Source organism: Elephas maximus, chromosome X (assembly GCF_024166365.1).
Source record: "Elephas maximus indicus isolate mEleMax1 chromosome X, mEleMax1 primary haplotype, whole genome shotgun sequence".
Classification (NCBI taxonomy): Eukaryota; Metazoa; Chordata; class Mammalia; order Proboscidea; family Elephantidae; genus Elephas; species Elephas maximus.
This window is the reverse complement of record NC_064846.1, coordinates 90,009,047-90,029,075: the sequence shown is the minus strand read 5'-3', so window position 1 is coordinate 90,029,075 and position 20,029 is coordinate 90,009,047. Positions and strand designations below refer to the sequence as shown.

The 20,029-nt window shown below is 39.4% G+C and overlaps 1 protein-coding gene across 3 annotated transcripts in view; it reads left to right on the top strand.

Moving 5' to 3' along the window:
* The first annotated feature begins 238 nt into the window (after positions 1 to 238).
* Positions 239 to 20,029, top strand: part of ATP7A (ATPase copper transporting alpha) — a 210,446-nt gene continuing 190,655 nt past the window's right edge. For all 3 annotated transcript variants that reach the window (XM_049873291.1, XM_049873290.1, XM_049873292.1), the window contains exon 1: positions 239 to 412. The gene's annotated coding sequence lies outside the window, so the exon portion shown is untranslated. The remainder of the gene's footprint in view (positions 413 to 20,029) is intronic.

Below are 20,029 nucleotides of genomic sequence, written 5' to 3'. Positions count from 1 at the left end.
GGGTTGGGCTCTGCCGCGCCGAAGCGAAGACTTCCGCCCGAGGCTCCTTGTCAGTCCAGGGGCAGCAGGAGGCGGGAGAAGCTTGGCGTTTCCTGCGTTTCCCACTCACGTGACGCGCCCCGCGCGCGCGCGCCCTCTCCCTCCATCGCTTGTCCGTCCAGTTTCCGCCGGGGCACCACCCGGAAGTGGGGGTAGTGGAGGGAGGGAGGGGTAAGGCGGGAGGCGGTGGCAGCAAGGGGTGGAGAAAGAAAAGAAGCAGAGGGTGGGGTTGCGGCGGCCGTCACCGTCACTGCCACTGCCACTGCCACAGCAGTCGCTGCTACTGTGACCTCCCAGTGTGTGAGATTGAAGCCCGTGCTCTTGGATTTATTGCTGTAGCTCCGGAGGTTTGACGATAGGACAGAAAAACCAGGTAAGTCGTATGTTGGCTTCCCGTCATCCCCTTCTACTGGAGGGAGTGTCCTGTACTGTCATTCTGTACTACCGTGTGGTGGGAAGGTCATTTTCATATGGGGCAGTCTTCAAACTCTCACTCCTTCCCAACTCAGGTACTTGCCACACTTGAGGTTTTACCTCCTCAACCAAGGGAGACGGGAGGGGAGATGAGGTCCTGACCTGTGTCGCTTTGTTGTACCCACCTGGGGAGAATGCCCTGATCATTCATGGCGTATGTTACCTAATTAATTGAAGGTACGAAGAGGTCTGTGCCCAGTGCTGGAGGTCACGTAGACTGGGGTCTCTCCTTAATGACACCTCTTTATACTTTGGAAACTAAAACTACTAGGATCACCATTATTAATGAAATAATAAAAAGTAGATATTTTGCTTCTTGTCTTACTGTGGAAGCATAAGCTAAACTGTGAGAGCACTCGTTTCCACTTTGTTTTGTTTATTGTGCCCGCTTCTCAGTAAAGTTAGTCTCCATCCTTGTCCCACCCTGTTGCATCTTTATTTTTGACATCATTTTTGTTGTAGACATCATTTTTGTTGTAGACGTTGAGGTTATTCTAAACACTAACAACACTTTTATCATTTTATAATTCAGTGTTTTTCAGGATTTGATCTTTGTTTTAATCATAGTTTTGTCATTTACAGTACTATGTATTTGTATTGAGACTTAATGTGTGCAGAACATTGAATTAGGTGATACTGAGGTGGGGTTGGGAGATGTACAAGATGTCCCTGCCCTTAAAAGAGTTTATAGTCAAGTTAGTTGAGTTCAGCAATGAAGACAGTGGGTTCTAGCAACACCACTGATTGAATAACTAGGCTGCTTATCTCATCCTTTTTTAAAGACTATTTTGAACTGAGATTTTATTATTTTTTCTTTTTTTTAATATTTATGGTGCTTTAAGTGAAAGTTTACAAATCAAGTTACTTTCTCATACGAAAATTTATATACACCTTGCTATGTACTCCTAGTTGCTCTCCCCCTAATGAGACAGCACACTCCTTCTCTCCACCCTCTATTTCTGTGTCCATTCAGTCAGCGTCTGACCCCCTCTGCCCTCTCATCTCCCCTCCAGACAGGAACTGCCCACATAGTCTCATGTGTCTACTTGAGCCAAGAAGCTCACTCCTCACCAGTATCATTTCTATCTTACAGTCTAGTCCAATCCCTGTCTGAAGAGTTGGCTTTGGGAATGGTTCCTGTCTTGGGCTAACAGAAGGTCTGGGGACCATGACCCCCGGGGTACTTCTAGTTTCATTGAACTGAGATTTTATTTTTTATATTTGAAGTTTTCTTGTGTTTACAGTCATAACATGAGAGATGAGAGTTTTTTTTTTAAACGGGAGGATCTCACAGTGTAGTAGAAAAGACAGATACATAATTACTTAAGCATTTTTTATTGCTAAAAACATTGAATATTAGGAACAGAAAATGCTAAGAGTCCAGGGAAGGGAGCATTTGAGATGGGCCTTGAAGAATGAATAAGGTTTAGCTTTGCAGAAATGGAGGTAGGATATGGCTTTTCAGGCAGCAGGAATAATGTGAGCATAGGCACTTGGGGGCTAGAAAGATGCAGAACATCCAAAAACACACTGCTGTGTCAACATTGGAGCCCTGGTGACGCAGTGTGTTAAGAACTTAAGCTGCTAACCAAAAGGTTGGCAGTTGAAATTCACCAGCTGCTCCTTGGAAACCCTATGGGGCAGTTCTACTCTGTCCTATAGGGTCACTATGAGTCGGAATCGCCTCGACAACGCCAACGGGTTTGGGTTATAGGGTCAGTATGAATCAGAATCAACTTGATGGCACACAACAACATGTCAACATTACTATTTCTAACACAGGCACATCTTCTAGGACGTTACTCGTTAGTGAAAAAGCATATAGATTTCAGAGCTGTAAATACGGTAAGTTGACAGCTATATCCAACTACCCTCTAGCGCCTCTCCTTATCCTGAAAAAGTCTGTACATAATAAAAGAGCATGGAAATGACAAAAGCAGTGTTAATGTATAAGATTTAATTCTGACGTGAATTCAAACCTAAAACAGAAAAAAGTAAAAGTAAAGCTTCCTATACTTTAATTCTGTTTGAGTGTTGTGTCTTAAATGTAATTTGGAATAGTTTTTTTTAGTTGCCGGGAATGAATAACAGCATCATCTAAAGCCAGGAACTGTTCCAGGTTTTCCTCAAAGGAACTTCTGCTTTTCCTTGTCTCCTCCAAATTGATTTCTCTACGGATCATCTTAACCTGATAGAAACTTTTCTTTTCCAATCACAGCCTTAGAAAGATCCTGATTCTTGGTCTTCAGTTACGGTCAGATTAGACACTAATACCCTCAAAGGATAAGTTAATGTCTCTGTTCTCTAATGTGGAAGGTTGTTTTTCTTTTAAGCATACATGCAGAAGCAGTAAAGTTTGTTTAAAAAATAGAGTGCAGCTAACACACTACAACCTTTCTGTGAGAGCTCTAAGGCGATACATAACTTTTAATAAATTTCTTGTTATAACTGGTTTTATCTATATATTTTAAAATGCTGGACAAACTTTAATGAAGACTTTTGACATCCCAGTGAGTGAAAATAATCTTCATTTGCCAGTTGGGAAAGTTGTGAGGAGTGAAGATATGTTTGAGGTGATAACAGGCACTGGCAAAGATAATATTTGGGAGTTTTGTCTCAAAATTCTGTCTACTCATCTTTGTTAAAGAGCAGTACTAGTTTATAGTGTGTGTTTTTTTTTTTAAACAGTGATCTTTTGTAGGACATAAGTCAAGGGGCGGGGTAGCCGATAGCCCTATAGTTAGTGGTTAGGCAGAGTATTTCTGTTAGTCAACCATCCCAGCAATCATGTTTTTCACTTCTAAATTCCAGTTTTTAGATTTATTTAATGTGACATAACTTTCTTGCTGACTTGCTGAGATAAAATGGCAGGAAAAGTATTAAAATTCCTTTAGAATGTGTTTCATGAAAGTGAAAGGGTACAATATTTCTGGTTTAATAAATACATTCCTAGTTTCTCCACCAGCAGCCCTGGTAGTGGAATGGTTAAATGCTCAGCTGCTAACCAAAAAGTTGGCATTTCGAACCCACCCAGAAGTTCCGTGGAGAAAAGACCAGGTGATCTGCTCCCATAAAGATTATAGCCTAGAAAACTCTATGGGGTAGTTCTACTTTGCTACGTTGGGTCACTATGAGTCGAAATCGACTCGGCAGCACCAAATAGCAACAACAGTTTCTCCGCCACTGCCAGCAAATTGAGGTGATACCTCATCTTTGTGAGTGGCAAATGTGTTGGTAGATTACATCAGTTTTCCCAGATATTTCTTTCCTTGAGGGAGATAAAGATAAAAATACCCATTTTGAGCCATTTTGTCCACATTTAGAATTATATAGCTATGTCTCAAGGAATTAAAAAAAAAAGGTTATCCATTTTTACATTACAAGTCTCTAATGTAAAAAAGCCCAATTTCCCTGACCTATAATCAGGAGTATCTTTTAACAATTTGCTATTTGAAATAAATGGGTTATTTTACATCTCAGGGAAAATGTTTTAGCCTGGCCATTTATATTAGTTGATTTTGTTTGTTTTGTTTTGTGTTATTGTATTTGCTGTTGATCTTGCAGGTGCAATTGATACCTAATCAAAGGCGATAGGGATGGGAAAATATCTGAATTACTGTCCTCCCCCACTCCCACCGTAGAGTTTGCAGAGCACTGTTTAGTTCTTGGAAACCCTGGTGGTGTAGTGGTTAAGAGCTGCAACTGCTAACCAAAAGATTGATGACTGCTAACCAAAAGGTTGGCAGTTCAAATCCACTAGGCGCTCCTTGGAAACCCTATGGGGCAGTTCTACTCTGCCCTGTAGGGTCGCTGTGAGTCAGAATTGACTCAGCGGCAATGGGTTTGGTTTGTTTTTTTTGGGTATAGCTCTTGGATTTGTGAAGGAAATCATTTCTGCTCTCTTAAGTATTTACCTGAAGCACTCTACCTACCAGTCAGGAGAGGAGAACATTAACAGGGCTTCTGTTAAGACCTGAAAAACAGAGAGAGAGAATTTCAGAGTAGTGATCCCGCTAAAGAGAATTCTCAGGACTATTTAGGATAAGTTTGTAGCTGACCTCTAGTGTCATGAGGATACTTGAGAGATGATCCTTGAGCTAACAAAAGCTTATAGAGAGCCTAGTTGTTAAAGAGTTCCAAATGTAATCTCCTTTGTTCATCCCTGCACTTAAACAGTGGTAGGATAAAATAAGATGTTTAATTTTTTAGATGATGATAAAATTATTTGTTCTAGTAATTCTAATAGAATTCTTAAATTAGTGCTAGATTTTGTATTATTAAAATAATATTTACTGTAGTATTAATAAAATATTAAAAACAACAACATTAAATTATTTGCATACTAGTGGTTTCATTTTGACCTATAAATGCTTTCTTCTATGTTACTGTACTATTTCACTGTTAACTCTAAATATTACCTTTTAGTTCAGATTTATAGCCACAATATATTGGTAGTAATTTTAACCACAGCTCTAAATGCATTTTTAGGTACTTATTAGCATAGAGATTATTGTCATATTTCTTCAGGTATTGTCTGTCTAAAGTAAAGTGTTTATTTGTTCATCTGTTTCTAGTTAGGTGATAACAAGATTAATTTTAGTCATAAATACCTTTGTAGTTTTTAGATAGTTTTAAAGCCTTAAATTCATTGTGTGGTGATGGATAAAAGATTAGTTTATTTATATAGAATATTATTTCACTTTGAGTGCCAGAGTGTGGTTAGGATTGCCTAAAAGTTTGTCCACTATGTTTGTTACAAAAATAACCCACAAATTCCTGTTTCTTAACTTTAGGGCAAGTGGTAAGTCATGGGATTTTGAATCTTTAAGTAGTTTTTTGATGCACATAAGGGAAAGAGACCAGAACTGTTCCTTTTTCTGGTATAAAAAGTAAATCTGGTACTTTGTCTATTGTTTGCTCTTTGGTAAGAGTTGACATATTCTTTCAAAGGACCAAATTTTATTCTCAGACTTAGCAAGTGGCTAAACTGGGATTTAATGTCAGTCTGGCTTCAGAACCCATACTCTTACGCAGCATAAAAGAACTGTGTTTTTTTTAAAAGCACATGTATATTTGAGCAAAGTTGTCCTAAAAGGGGACACATATTTATCTTCTTTGAAAGTATGAATGAGCAAAAGGTATGATATGTCATTTATTGATTTGATAATTAAAAAATAAAATATTGGTATCTGATCATTTTCCTTGATACTTTGAAGCTAATCTCAGAGTAAGGACTCATAGTTTTGTTTTTAGCCAATTATATTATTTAGGGATAGGCTAAATTACCTAATGTTTAAAATGGTGTTAGTCTTATTTATATTCTCAGAGTCTTCCAGGAAGAGGAAGGAAATGGTCTATGTGTGTTTTTCCACCTTTACGGTGAACATATCTTTGAACTTGGCCAGACTTTGATATTTATAATAACACATATAGAATTTAATCTGTATGAAAAGAAAGTACAGTAAAACTTGATAATCAAGCATGAATTGGAACATTGCTAGCTACATTTTCTGGACTATTGGGTATTCAAAGCATCTTAACTTCACCATTATATTGTGAGGTTTTGCTGTTTTGGAGAGATAATATAGGATTAAGAGTGGGGATTCTGGAGCCAGACTGCCTTGGCAGGAATCCCAGTTCCTCTCCTTACAACTTTTATGACGCTAGGCAGATTTCTTACCCCTCTGTGCCTCAGTTCCTTCAAATTTGTAAAATAGGGGAAATAATAGTACCTACCTCATAAGGTTGTCCTGAATACATGTAAAGCCCTTAGAACAGTGCCTGGCAGGTAGTAAGCACACAGTAAAATTTAGTTACTATTGTTATGTTAATATATTATTTACTGTAAAACTAATTTTAGCAGCCTATACAGTATTATAAATTATAGTTCTGTTGTATGATAAATTTAGTAGACTATAGGAGCAATAAACTGATCAGTCAATACTTTTAAGCAAATTAAATTTCTAAATTTGTTGTTGTTAGTTGCTGTTGAGTTGATTCCAACTTTGGTGACCCCATTTGTGCAAAGTAAACTGCTCCATAGGGTTTTTGAGGGCTGTGATCTTTTGGAAGCAGATCACCAGGCCTGACTTCCAAGGCACCTCTGGGTGGGTTTGAACTGCCAATCTTTTACCTAGTAGTTGGGTGCTTAACAGTTTGTGCCACCCAGGGAGTCCTACTTCTGAAAAATTTCTAAATTACATCACAAAAAAATGGAAAAATCAGATTGGGAGGGCACAGTAGCTAACATGACATCTCAAAAACTCATTATGGCAACTAGCAAATCAAATCATCTTACATGCTTATTTAACTTTTCCACCAAGAAGACTCATAATAATCGGCTTGTGTATTTAGTGAGCCACGGACTCTGGACCATCAAGATTTTCCAGATTATTTCCCTGATTGCCAAATGCTGAACCATACTTCTACTGAATTAGTTCTGAAATATAAAATTTAGGCATTGGAAAATGCTTTCTGCCTGTCTAAACTACTCTACAAAATAGCTTCATTCTTACAAAGTTGTGTGTAAATTGACTTTTTATAATCATATCAACACTCTAATTAGTAAATATTTATGGTGTGCTTGTTGTATATCCATTCTTTACCTAGGCCCTGTGAGATAATGCAAAGAAACATAAGGCACGTTCTCTAAAGTCTAGCCAGGGAAAGAAGTCTTATACCAAACAATTACAGATAAATGATACTGACTGTAAGAGTATTTGGAGTTCAAAAAGAAAGTGGGTAGGAGTATTTGAAAGAGGTAGAACTTGGATTCATTTAATCATTCAGCAATTACTTACTAAGTAGCTACCATATGCTAGGCACTGGGGATATGATAGTGAACACAGCAGATATGATCCTGCTTTTGTGGAGTTTATAGACTAATGAGGTGATAGAATTTAAATATGTGGAAGAGAGTAGTCTAGGTTAGGGGACCAGTTTAAGCAAAGTCATAGAAAGAAATAGTAAGCATGGACTCATGGGACTTAGTGAGGAGAGACTTGCCTGATTGTAGTATAGATTTTATGTTGGGGAAGAGTATTGAAAGTGATAGATAAACAGTGTGAGGCCATCTTTTGAATGTTTTGAACGATTGCTTAAATCTGTGGTAAATTCCTTTGATTATAGTATTTTGGAGATGGTTAGCAGCGTGGGCTTTGGAGTCATATTTCCTTATTTGATCGCTTCTCCACTCTTTTTTTCTGAAGTTTAGAATTTTGTATTAAGTTTTATTAGTGACACAACTATGCAGGCAAGAAAATGATACTTGGCTGGGATCAGTAACCGAGTAACACTAGAGAGGTTAAGCAGTGTGCACATGAAGTGCCAGTGGGAAGTCCAAGGAAAAGTTGGAAGAAGTAGAAGGAGGTTAGGTAAGGAAAGAGAAGGAAATACGTTGTGTGATGGTTGGTAGAATGCCATCAGAAATGTCTTGAAGTAAAACAATATGTTAGCCTAGCCTTTGTTTTAGTTATGTTTCTGTAAGAAAAATGTGTTTCCTTTGTCCAGATATGAGGAACAGAAACTTAACTGCAGTTACTTGACTTGGCTATTTGAGGACTACTGGTGCTAGCATCTAGTCAGTTTCAGATTATCTTCTACACTTTAAGCATCTGGCTAGACCAATCGTGTCCCAGTTTTGTGTTGCACCTAAACACAACTTGCTTAGAAGCTTATGTACTAAATTTTGTTTGTAATTGCTTTTAGTCCTCTCTTAACTTGGCTTAAGACATGAGTGAATTTGCAAATGCATGCCTGTTACAACCTGCCTTTAACTGTTATTATCTTTGTATTTAATGTTAGTCTAATCATGCTCTAAGAAGGTTTGACAGTATTATTTTGGCATTTTCTAGAATTTTTTTCCACAAGGAAGGTAAAAATGTTTATACAAGAGCGTCTTTGTCTCCTCCCAATCCTTTATTATGGTTTTTATGGTGATATCCAATCTTTTTATAAGGAGGAGCTTTTTTTTAAATCTCTGAGAGTCTTGAGATCAGAGCAGATACTGACAGTATAGTCCTTAAGAAGTAGTTGCTGGCTGTGCTATTTTCCCCTTCACACTGGGAATCTCAGCTCGAACATGTGGCAGAAAGGAAATGTAGCAGAGAGGAGAAGACCTTACTGGTAACTAGCTTGGAGGTCCATGAAGAGAGGTTTCTAGATCTACCAGTAGATCCTGCTCTGCAAGTTAGAAGTTCCTACTTCATTTCCTCCCAGGCTATTGTGTTGCACAACTCCAAGGGGCACCAGTCACATTGTTAGCCTGTAAAAATTATGATGTGGAGTTACGCAATATAGCGTTCCTGAAGTCTACCCAAACCACTTCTATTTTTAACCTCTTTCTGCCCTCAATATCTACTACATGCAGCAACCGTCACTTGGCCCAACAAGTTCATCACTTGAATCTCTTTACTCCCCACCTTAAAGCTCTTCTGTAATCCAACAGATAAAATTCAGATATCTATCTGAGGATTTCATCAGTGTTCTTACTCGAAGTAATTCAGTGAGCAGAAATGGACCATTTTGAATTGGACAATCATATGGTCTACTATGCCAGGAATGACAAATTGAAGAGGAGTGGCATCGCGTTTGTTGTCAAAAAGAACATTTAAAGATCTATCCTGAAGTACTAGGCTGTCAGTGATTGGATAATATCCATACTTCTGTAAGGAAGACCAGCTAATACGACTGTTATTCAAATTCACTTACCAATCGCTAATGCAAAATATGAAGAAAAAGAAGATTTTTTACCAACTTCTGCAGTGTGAAATTGATCAGACGTGCAATCAAGATTCATTGATAATTACTGGCTATTGGTATGCAAAAGTTAAAAAGAAGAAGTTGAAAAATATGGCCTCAGTGATGGAAACGACACTGGAGAATGTATGATAGAATTTTGCCAAGACCAACAAATCCTTCATTGCAAATACCTTTTTCAACAACATAAATGGCGACTATACACCTTGCCAGATGGAATACACAAGAAGTAAATTGACTACATCTGTGGAAAGAGATGATGGAAAAGCTCAATATCATCAGTCAGAACAAGGCTAGGGGCCGACTGTGGAACGGACCATCAATTGCTCATATGTAAGTTCAAGCTGAAGTTGAAGAAAATTAGAAGAAGCCCATGAGAGCCAAAGTACGACCTTGAGTATATCCTACCTGAATTTAGAAACCATCTGAAGAATAGATCTGAAGCATTGAACCCTAATGACTAAAGACCAGATAAACTGTGGATGACATCAAGGACATTGAACACGAAGAAAGCAAGAGGTCATTAAAAAGACAGGGAAGGAAGAAAACACCAAAATGGATGTCAGAAGAGACTCAGAATGTTGCTCTTGAACATCGAATAGCTAAAGCGAATGGAAGAAATGATGAAGTAAAAGAGCTGAACAAAAGATTTTGAATAGTTGCTCGAAAAGACGAAGTATTACAATGAAATGTGCAAAAACCTTGAGTTAGAAAACCAAAAGGGAAGATCATGCTTGGCATTTCTCAAGATGAAAGAACTCAAGAACGTATTCAAGCCTTGAAATATTGAAGGATTCTATGGGGGAAATGAAAAGACAGGAAAGAAAGAAAAGACCAAGATGGATGTCAGAGGAGACTCTGAAACTTGCTGTTGAGCATCGAGCAGCTAAAGCAAAAGGAAGAATTGATGAAGTAAAAAAACTGAACAGAAGATTACAAAGGGCCTCTCGAGAAGACAAAGTAAAATGTTATAATGATATGTGTAAAGAGCAGGAGATGGAAAACCAAAAGGGAAGAACACGCTTGGCGTTTCTCAAGCTGTAAGAACTGAAGAAAAAATTCAAGCCTTGAGTTGCAATAGTGAAGGATTCTGTGGGGAAAATATTAAATGACGCAGGAATCATTAAAAGAAATTGGAGGGAACACACAAGAATTAGTCGATATTCAACCATTTCAAGAGGTGGCATATGATCAGGAACTGATGGTACTGAAGGAAGAAGTCCAAGCTGCTCTGAAGGCATTGGCGAAAAACAAGGCTCCAGGAATTGATGGAATATCAATTGAGATGTTTCAACAAACAGATGCAGCGCTGGAGGTGCTCACTTGTCTGTGCCAAGAAATATGGAAGACAGCTTCCTGGCCAACTGACTGGAAGAGATCTGTTTTTATGCCTATTCCCAAGAAAGGTGATCCAACCGAATGTGGAAATTATAGAACAATATCATTAATATCACATGCAAACAAAATTTTGCTGAAGATCATTCAAAAACGGCTGCAGCAGTGTATCAGGAGGGAACTGCCAGAAGTTCAGGCTGGTTTCAGAAGAGGACGTGGAACCAGGGCTATCATTGCTGATGTCAGATGGATCCTGGCTGAAAGCAGAGAATACCAGAAGGATGCTTACCTGTGTTTTATTGACTATGCAAAGGCATTCGACTGTGTGGATCATAATAAACTATGGATAACGTTGCGAAGAATGGGAATTCCAGAACACTTAATTGTGCTCATGAGGAACGTTTACATAGATCAAGAGGCAGTTGTTCGGACAGAACAAGGGGATACTGATTGGTTTAAAGTCAGGAAAGGTGTGTGTCAGGGTTGTATTCTTTCACCATAGCTATTTAATCTGTACGCTGAACAAATAATTCGAGAAGCTGGACTATATGAATAAGGACAGGGCATCAGGATTGTAGGAAGACTCATTAACAACCTGCGTTATGCAGATGACACAACCTTGCTTGCTGAAAGTGAAGAGGACTTGAAGCACTTCCTGATGAAGATCAAAGACAGCCTTCAGTATGGATTACGTCTCAACGTAAAGAAAACAAAGTTTCACAACTGGACCAATAAGCAACATCATGATAAATGGAGAAAAGATGGAAGTTATCAAGGATTTCATTTTGCTTGGACCCACAATCAACACTCATGGAAGCAGCAGTCAAGAAATCAAAGGATGTATTGCATTCAGCAAATCTGCTGGAAGAGATCTCTTTAAAGTGTTAAAAAGCAAAGATGTCACTTTAAGGACTAAGGTGTGCCTGACCCAAGCCATGGTGTTTTCAGTTGCCTCATATGCATGGGAAAGCTGCATATTGAATAAGGAGAATAAGAAGAATTGATGCCTTTGTATTATGGTGTTGGTGAAGACTGCCAAAAAAGGGAACAAATCTGTCTTGGAAGAAGTACAGTCAGAATGCTCCTTAGAAGCGAGGATGGCAAGACATCATCTTGCATACTTTGGGCAAGTTATCAGGAGGGACCAGACCCTGGAGAAGGACATCATGCTTGGTAAAATAGAGAGTCAGCAAAAAGGAGGAAGACCCTCAACAAGATGGATTGACACAGTGGGTGCAACAACAGGCTCAAACATAGCAACGATTGTGAGGATGATGCAGGACTGGGCCGTGTTTTCGTTCTGTTGTACGTAGGTTCGCTATCAGTTGGAATTGACATTACAGCACCTAACATGACAAGTGTACTCATTGGTGAAATTGCAATGATACCTGTCTATCTCATAGAGCTGTTATGAGAATCAAATAAAATAATGTGAAACCACTTTGTAAATTATACTTTTTGGATGGGTTATGTTGTAGTGGAAAAAGTACCGTATTTGAGTCAGGAGTCTGGCATTCAAGTTTCAATTCTATTATTAATGAACTGGGAACTTGGACAAATCGTTTTGTGTCCCTGGGTCTTTATTTCCTTATCTATAAAAGGAAAATAATATTGTCACTCCTTTCTACTGAGAAAACAAGAGATTGTTTCCTCACATTTAGTCAGTCACTGTTAGGGATTGAGTTGTGTCCCACAAATAAATGTGTCAACTTGGCTAGGTCATCATTCCCAGTATTGTGTGATTGTCCACCATTTTGTCATCTGGTGTGGTTTTCCTATGTGTTGTAAATCCTACCTCTATGATATTAATGAGGTAGGATTAGAGGCAGTTATGTTAATAAGCAATCTGCAAGATTAGGTTGTATCTTGAGTCAGTCTCTTTTGAGATATAAAAGAGAGAAGCAAGCAGAGAGACAGAGGGACCTCCTACCACCAAGAATGAAGAACTAGGAGGGGAGCAGGTCCTTTGGACCCAGGGTCCCTGTGCTGAGAACCTCCTAGACCAGGGAAAGATTAATGACAAGGACCTTCCCCCAGAGCCTACAGAGAGAAAGTTTTTCCCCTGGAGCTGACATCCTGAATCCATACTTTTAGCCTCCTAGACTGTGAGCGAATAAATTTCTGTTTGTTAAGGCCATTCACTTGTGGTATTTCTGTTACAGCAGCACTAGATAACTGACAGTTACTACAGGAATAGCTTCAGATATAAGACTCAGCACAAAGCCAATTCCTTTGAGGCAGTGGTCAAATATATCCCAGATTTCCACATTTTCCAAGTTGGTACCATGCCATTTCTGATACTGGCTACTCTTCCTCCCCTCAGAACTCTTCCCTCCCCCATTTGGGCTTGGCAGTTTGCTGCAATGTCTCACAGAACTCACGAACTGTACTTATGGGTAAGTAGTTTATTAAAGAATAGGATACAACTGGGGATCAGAATCAACAGGGTCAGGATCAGGAAGCATGTAGGTCTCTCAGCTCCTCTCGATCATGCAGGCCTCCTCCTCCTCTCAGGCCCTTAAGGACAGGTTCCTCTAGGCCTCCCAAGGACGGGATCGTCTCGGCCCCTTGAGGACAGGATCCTCTTGGCCTCCTGAGGACAGGCTTCTCTCGACCTCTTCAGGACAGGCTCCTCTTGGGCCCCTGGGGGCAGGCTCTTTTCAACCCCCTGAGAACAGGCTCCTCTCAACCCTGCCAGCTGTCACTGCTGGCTCTGCTGCTCGGCCCCTTCTGGGTCTCTCACTGTCTTTGGTGTTATAGCCCGTGACTGTGTTACAGCTCTTTTAGGAGGTTTCTTGCCTCCTCTATCTCCTTCTTCTCTATTCTTTGTTCCTTCTGCTTCTTTCTGCTGTTTCTCTTTTGCTTCTTCCTGTCTGAAAAACCTCTCTGGGGTTGGCTGCTTATATACACAGCTCCTTGTCAATTTCAAGGCATGGCCTTCCGACCAGGGCCATGCACTGACCAATCCCCTCTTGGTAGACCACAGGTACTTCATTTGCATAGTTGGCTACAGACACTGAATTTGTATAGTCTGTTGCCCAGTCCCTTGCATGGTGCATACCAATCAGAGGGCAGGCTGCAGTCTGCAGTACCGGACCAGACAAAAATATCGAACCAAAGGTTGTATACAACTTACCCAGGAAATGTCAGTCAACCTGGACCAAAGTAACATACCCTCTGGGGTAGAAAACTAGGGGCAAAGTAACTCCTGAGGGTTTAGAGGAAAAATCGCTCAAGCTGTTTTTGCAAAGAACCAAGGCAAAAGGCCACATAAAGGAACTCATTTCATTACAGTCAACCAAGTTGATTGTCTAGTTTTATTTATTTTTCATTGCGGTAAAAATATATATAACAGAACATTTGCCATTTCAGTCTTTTTTACATGTACAGTTCAGTGGCATTAATTATGTTGTGCAACAGTCATCACTATGTGTTTCCATAAGTTTTCTGCATCCTTAACGGAAACTAAATGCCCCTTAAGTAATGACCAGCTTTCTCCCTCTTGCCTACTCCTGGTAACCACTAATAAACCTTTATCTCTATGCATTTGTCTAGTCTAGATTTTTCATGGAAGTGGGACCATATGATATTTGTCCTTTTGTGTCTGACTTATTTCACATAGTATACTGTTTTCAAGGAGTATTGAAAGTGGTTTTTATCAAGGTTTATCCATGTTATAGCATGTATCAGAACTTCATTTTTCTTTACGGCTGAATAATATTCCATTGTATGTATATATCACATTTTGTTTATCCACTCGTCTGTTGATGGATATTTGATTTGTTTCCACCTTTTGGTTATTGTGAATAGTGCTGCAAAAAATATTGTTATGCACCTTTTGGGAGTCCTTTGCTTTTTTATTTTTTTATAATTTAGTATTAATGTTTTATTATATCAAAAGGTTACAAATTAAAACGAACCAAAGGAAGAGATGCATAGAGAAGAATCTGGGACTGAGAGGGTTCTAAACATTAAGCTTCCATGTCTTCAGAGACGTGTTATCCTCCAGGCATCTATGTGTGGCAGTATGTGCAGAGTATTGCCAACCCAGGAAGCTTATTCAAATTATGGTGTCCAGAGTTTTTATTGGAGTTTCAGTATGTAGACATGGTTGATTGAATCATTGCTCATGTTACTGAACTCAATCTCCAGCCCTCTCCCATTCCTGGAGATTGGGCTGATACCATGTTTGAGTCCCTGCTTTTAATTCTTTTCAGTATATACCTAGGAGTGGAATTATTGGGTCATATGGTAATTTATATCTAACTTTTTGAGAAACTGCCATACTGTTTTCCATGGTGGCTGCACCATTTTATATTTCCGCTAGCATCCATTTTTTTCTTTTTTTTATTTAAATATTGCTCAGGTCCTACCCACTCTTTAGGAAGTTGGCTCATAATTACTATATGAAACTTTTCAGGTTAATCTAACCATTTTCATCAAATCTACTATTGCGTGTACATGTTAAGGACGCTGATTTGCAAGTGTCAGACCAGATATAATTTGCTTCAGTCACACCAAAGTATGGCAGTATCATCTTTGAACCATGCGTACTTATGCTTTTTCTAGTTTGATGTGTTTACCTTTCTCTGTGCTGCTATGTAGAAATTTAATTTCTACATTCATATCCATATCTTTTTCAAAGGGAGATGTTGTCAGTGATACAGTGTTAGACAGTTTTTAATTGGAAGATGTTAGTAAGTTCACCTATGTCTTACGTATTTGCGTGTGTGCGCATACACACACTTCATTGAAAGTAGGAAAACAGGCAAGAGAAGAGGGGTTTTAATAATTTATTTCAAAGACCCCAAAGAGTGTACTAGACCAAAATTTATAATTTAATTGTAGTTTGACTCCCCACAGGTTTTTTAGGATTGAAAAGGTGAACCACCTTTAAAACAAACTAACTGTAAGTCTTTTAAGGGAAGCATCTGCTTTGTGAAAATTACATGTCTAAAATGAGAGAAAAAATACTCCCTTTTAGGTAAAGCAAATTTTTTTATAACTTTTTTTTTGTTTTTGAGAATATGCACAGCAGAACATGCTCTAATTCAACAGTTTTTACATGTACAGTTCAGTGACATTGATTACATTCTCCAAGTTGTGCAGCCATTTTCACCCTCCTTTTCTGAGTTGTTCCTCCCCCATTAACATAAACTCACTTTCGCCTCAGTTTCCTGTCTACTCTTTTGTGTTGGCATTGTCAGTTTGATCCTATATAGATAGATTTGAAAAGGGCACAATGCTCAAGGGAGACGTTCTTTAATAGTTAAGCTGAACTATTGTTTGGTATTAAGAAGATGTCAGGGTATAGTTTTGGTTTAAGGTTTTTAAAGATTATCTCAGGGCAATAGTTTCAGGGGTTCATCCAGCCTCCATGGCTCCAAAAAGTCAGAAGTCCATGAAAATTTGAAATTCTGTTCTGCATTTTCCCATTTTTGATCAGGATTCTTCTATAGAATCTTTGATCAAAATGTTCCGTAATGGTAGCCAGGCACCATCCAGTTCTGGTCTCATGGCAAAGGAGACAGTTGTTCATGAAGGTAATTAACCACACATTCCATTTCCTTCTTCTATTTCTGACTCTCCTTCTTTCTCTATTGCTCCAGTCTAATAGAGACCAATTGCTGTGTCTTGGATTGCTGCTTGAAAGCTTTTAAGACCGAGGCACTACACAAGGAACTAGGAGGTAGGACAGAAGCACTGAACGTAGTATTAAGCCCATTTACTGGGATATCCCATTAAACCATGATCCTAAACATCCAAACCAAAGAACCAAATCCCATGAGGTGTTTGGTTGTATATAAGCAGCCTTAGAAGCTACTCTTATTTTTTCATTGTTGCAATATTATCTATCACACAGCTTTTGTCAATTCAGCTTTTTACAGTTGTACAGCGTATTGACAGCAGTTACATTAATTGGCTTTGAAAAATCAGTGTGATTTTTCCATTACCATAATTGAAACCTCAGTACTGTATAAGCAATAATCCCCCTTTCCTCTGTCCTCCCACCCTTGGTAACCACTAATAAACTTTATTCTTTATACATTGCCTTTTCTTGCCCTTTTATATAAATGAGGTCATATAATACTTATCCTTTTGTGATTGACTTATTTAACTCAATATAATGTTTCCAAGCTCCGTCCATATTGTAGCATATATTAAGACTTCATTCTTTTACTGGCTGAGTAGTATTCCATTGTATGTATGTACCACATTTTGTTTATCCGTTCATCTGTTGATGGGCATTTAGGTTGTTTCCACCTTTTGGATATTGCGAATACTAATGCAGTAACCATTGGTATACAAGTATCTGTTTGAGTCTCTGCTTTCAGATTCTTTGGATATATACCTAGGAGTGGAATTGTTGGGTCATATGGTTTTTATGGTAGTTCTATTTTTACTTTTTTTTAGGAACTGCCACATTGTTTTCCACAACAGCTGTACCATTTTGCATTCCCAACAGGAATGAAAGAGGGTTTCAGTTTCTCTACATCCTTGCCAACATTTGGTATTTTCTGTTTTTTTTTCATCTTAGCCATCCTAGTGGCGTGAAGTGGTACCTCATTGTGGTTTTGATTTGCATCTCTCTGATGGCTAAAGATGCTCAGCATCTTTTCATGTGTTTGGTGGCCAGTTCAATGTCCTCTTTGGTGAAATGTCTGTTCACGTCCTTTGCTGATTTTTTTGATTGGGTTATTTGTCTTTTTATTTTTTAGATTTTTATTGTGCTTTAGGTAAAAGTTTACAGCTCAAGTTAGTTTCTTATATAAAAAGTTATACACACATTGTTATGCGATCCTAGTTACTGTCCCTGTAATGTGACAGCATGTTCCCCATTTCCACCCCAGATTTCCCATGTCCGTCCAACCAGCTCCTATCCCTTCTGCCTTCTTATCTCGCCTCCAGACCGGAGCTGCCCATTAGTCTTATGTATCCGCTTGAACTAAAAAGCTCATTTTCAAGAGTATCATTTTACGTCTTATACTCCAGTCTAATCTTTGTCTGAAGAGTTGGCTTCGGGAATAGTTTTAATTCTGGGTTAACAGAGAGTCCGGGGGCCATGTCTTCTGGAGTTCTTCCAGTCTCAGTCAGACCATTAAGTCTGGTCTTTTTACGTGAATTTGAATTCTGCAACCCACTTTTCCCCTGCTCCGTCAGGGACTCTCTGTTGTATTCCCTGTCAGGGCGGTCATTGTTGGAAGCTAGACAACATCTAGCTCTTCTATTCTCAGGCTGATGGAGTTTCTGGTTTATGTGGCCCTTTCTGTCTCTTGGGCTTATATTTTCCTTGTATCTTTGGTGTTCTTCATTCTCTTTTGATCCAGGTGACTTGGAACCGGTTGATGCGTCTTAGATGGTCGCTCACTAGCTTTTAAGACCGCAGACGCCACTCACGGAAATGGGTTGCAGACATTTTCGTTCTTTTTTTTTTTACATTTGATTTTTAAAGAAAAATTTTTATTGTGCTTTAAGTGAAAGTTTGCAAATCAAGTTGGACTCTCATACAAAATTTATAAGCACCTTGCTATATACACCTAATTGCTCTCCCCCTAATGAGACAGCACACTCCTTCCCTCCACTCTCTCTTTTCCTGTCCATTTGGCCAGCTTCTAACCACTTCTACCCTTTCATCTCCTCAGACAGGAGATGCCAACATAGTCTTATGTGTCTGCTTGATCCAAAAAGCTCATTCTTCACCAGTATCATTGTCTATCCCATAGACATAGACAACTTTTCCCATAGTCCCTGTCTGAAGAGTTGGCTTTGGGAATGGTTCCTGTCTTGGGCTAACAGAAGGCCTGGGGACCATGACCTCTGGTGTCATTCTAGTCTCAGTCAGACCATTAAGTCTGGCCTTTTTACAAGAATTGGGGGTCTACATCCTACTGCTCTCCTGCTCCCTCAGGGGTTCTCTCTTATGTTCCCAGTCAGGACAATCATCGATTGTAGTTGGGCACCATCTAGTTCTTCTGGTCTCAGGCTAATGTAGTCTCTGCTTTATGCGGCCCTTTCTGCCTCTTGGGCTCATAATTACCATGCGTCTTTGGTGTTCTTCATTCTCTTTTGCTCCAGGTGGGCTGAGACCAATTGATGCATCTTAGACGGCCGCTTGCTAGCATTTAAGACCCCAGACACCACACTCCAAAGTGGGATGCAGAATGTTTTCTTTTAAATAATTTTTATTTGCTTTAAGTGAAAGTTTACAAATCAAGTCAGTCTGTCACATATAAACTTACATACACCTTACTACATACTCCCATTTACTCTCCCCCTAATGAGTCAGCCCGTTCCCTCCTTCCAGTCTCTCCTTTCGTGACAATTTTGCTAGTTTCTAACCTTCACTACCCTCCCATCTCCCCTCCAGACAGGAGATGCCAACACAGTCTCAAGTGTTCACCTGATACAAGTAGCTCACTCTTCATCAGCATCTCTCTCCAACCCATTGTCCAGTCCCTTCCATGTCTGATGAGTTGTCTTAGGGAATGGTTCCTGTCCTGGGCCAACAGAAGGTTTGGGGACCATGACCACCGGGATTCTTCTAGTCTCAGTCAGACCATTAAGTCTAGTCTTATGAGAATTTGGGGTCTGCATCCCACTGTTCTCCTGCTCCCTCAGGGGTTCTCTGTTGTGCTCGCTGTCAGGGCAGTCATCTGTTGTGGCCAGGCACCATCTAGTTCTTCTGGTCTCAGGATGATGTAAGTCTCTGGTTCCTGTGGCCCTTTCTGTCTCTTGGGCTCATAGTTATCATGTGACCTTGGTGTTCTTCATTCTCCTTTGATCCAGGTGGGTTGAGACCAATTGATGCATCGTAGATGGCTGCTTGCTAGCGTTTAAGACCCCAGACACCGCTCTCCAAAGTGGGATGCAGAATGTTTTCTTAATAGATTTTATTATGCCAATTGACTTAGATGTCCCCTGAAACCATGGTCCGCAAACCCCTGCCCCTGCTTTGGTGGCCTTCAAAGTGTTCAGTTTATTCAGGACACGTCTTTGCTTTTGGTTTAGTCCAGTTTTGCTGACCTTTCCTGTATTGTGTGTTGTCTTTCCCTTCACCTAAAATAGTTCTTATTTACTATCTTTTTTAATCTAATTAGTGAATACCCCTCTCTCTCCCTCACACCCTCCCCACTCCTGTAACCATCAAAGAATAGTCTCTTCTCTGTCTAAACTCTTTCTTAAGTTCTTATAATAGTGGTCTCATACAATATTTGTCCTTTTACAACTGACTAATTTCAATCAGCATAATGCCTTCCAGATTCCTCCATGTTATGAAATGTTTCATGGATTCATCATTGTTCTTTATTGATGCATAGTATTCCGTTGTGTCAATATACCATAATTTATCCACTCATCCGTTGATGGTCACCTTGGTTACTTTCATCTTTTTGCTATTGTAAACAGGGATGCAATGAACATGGGT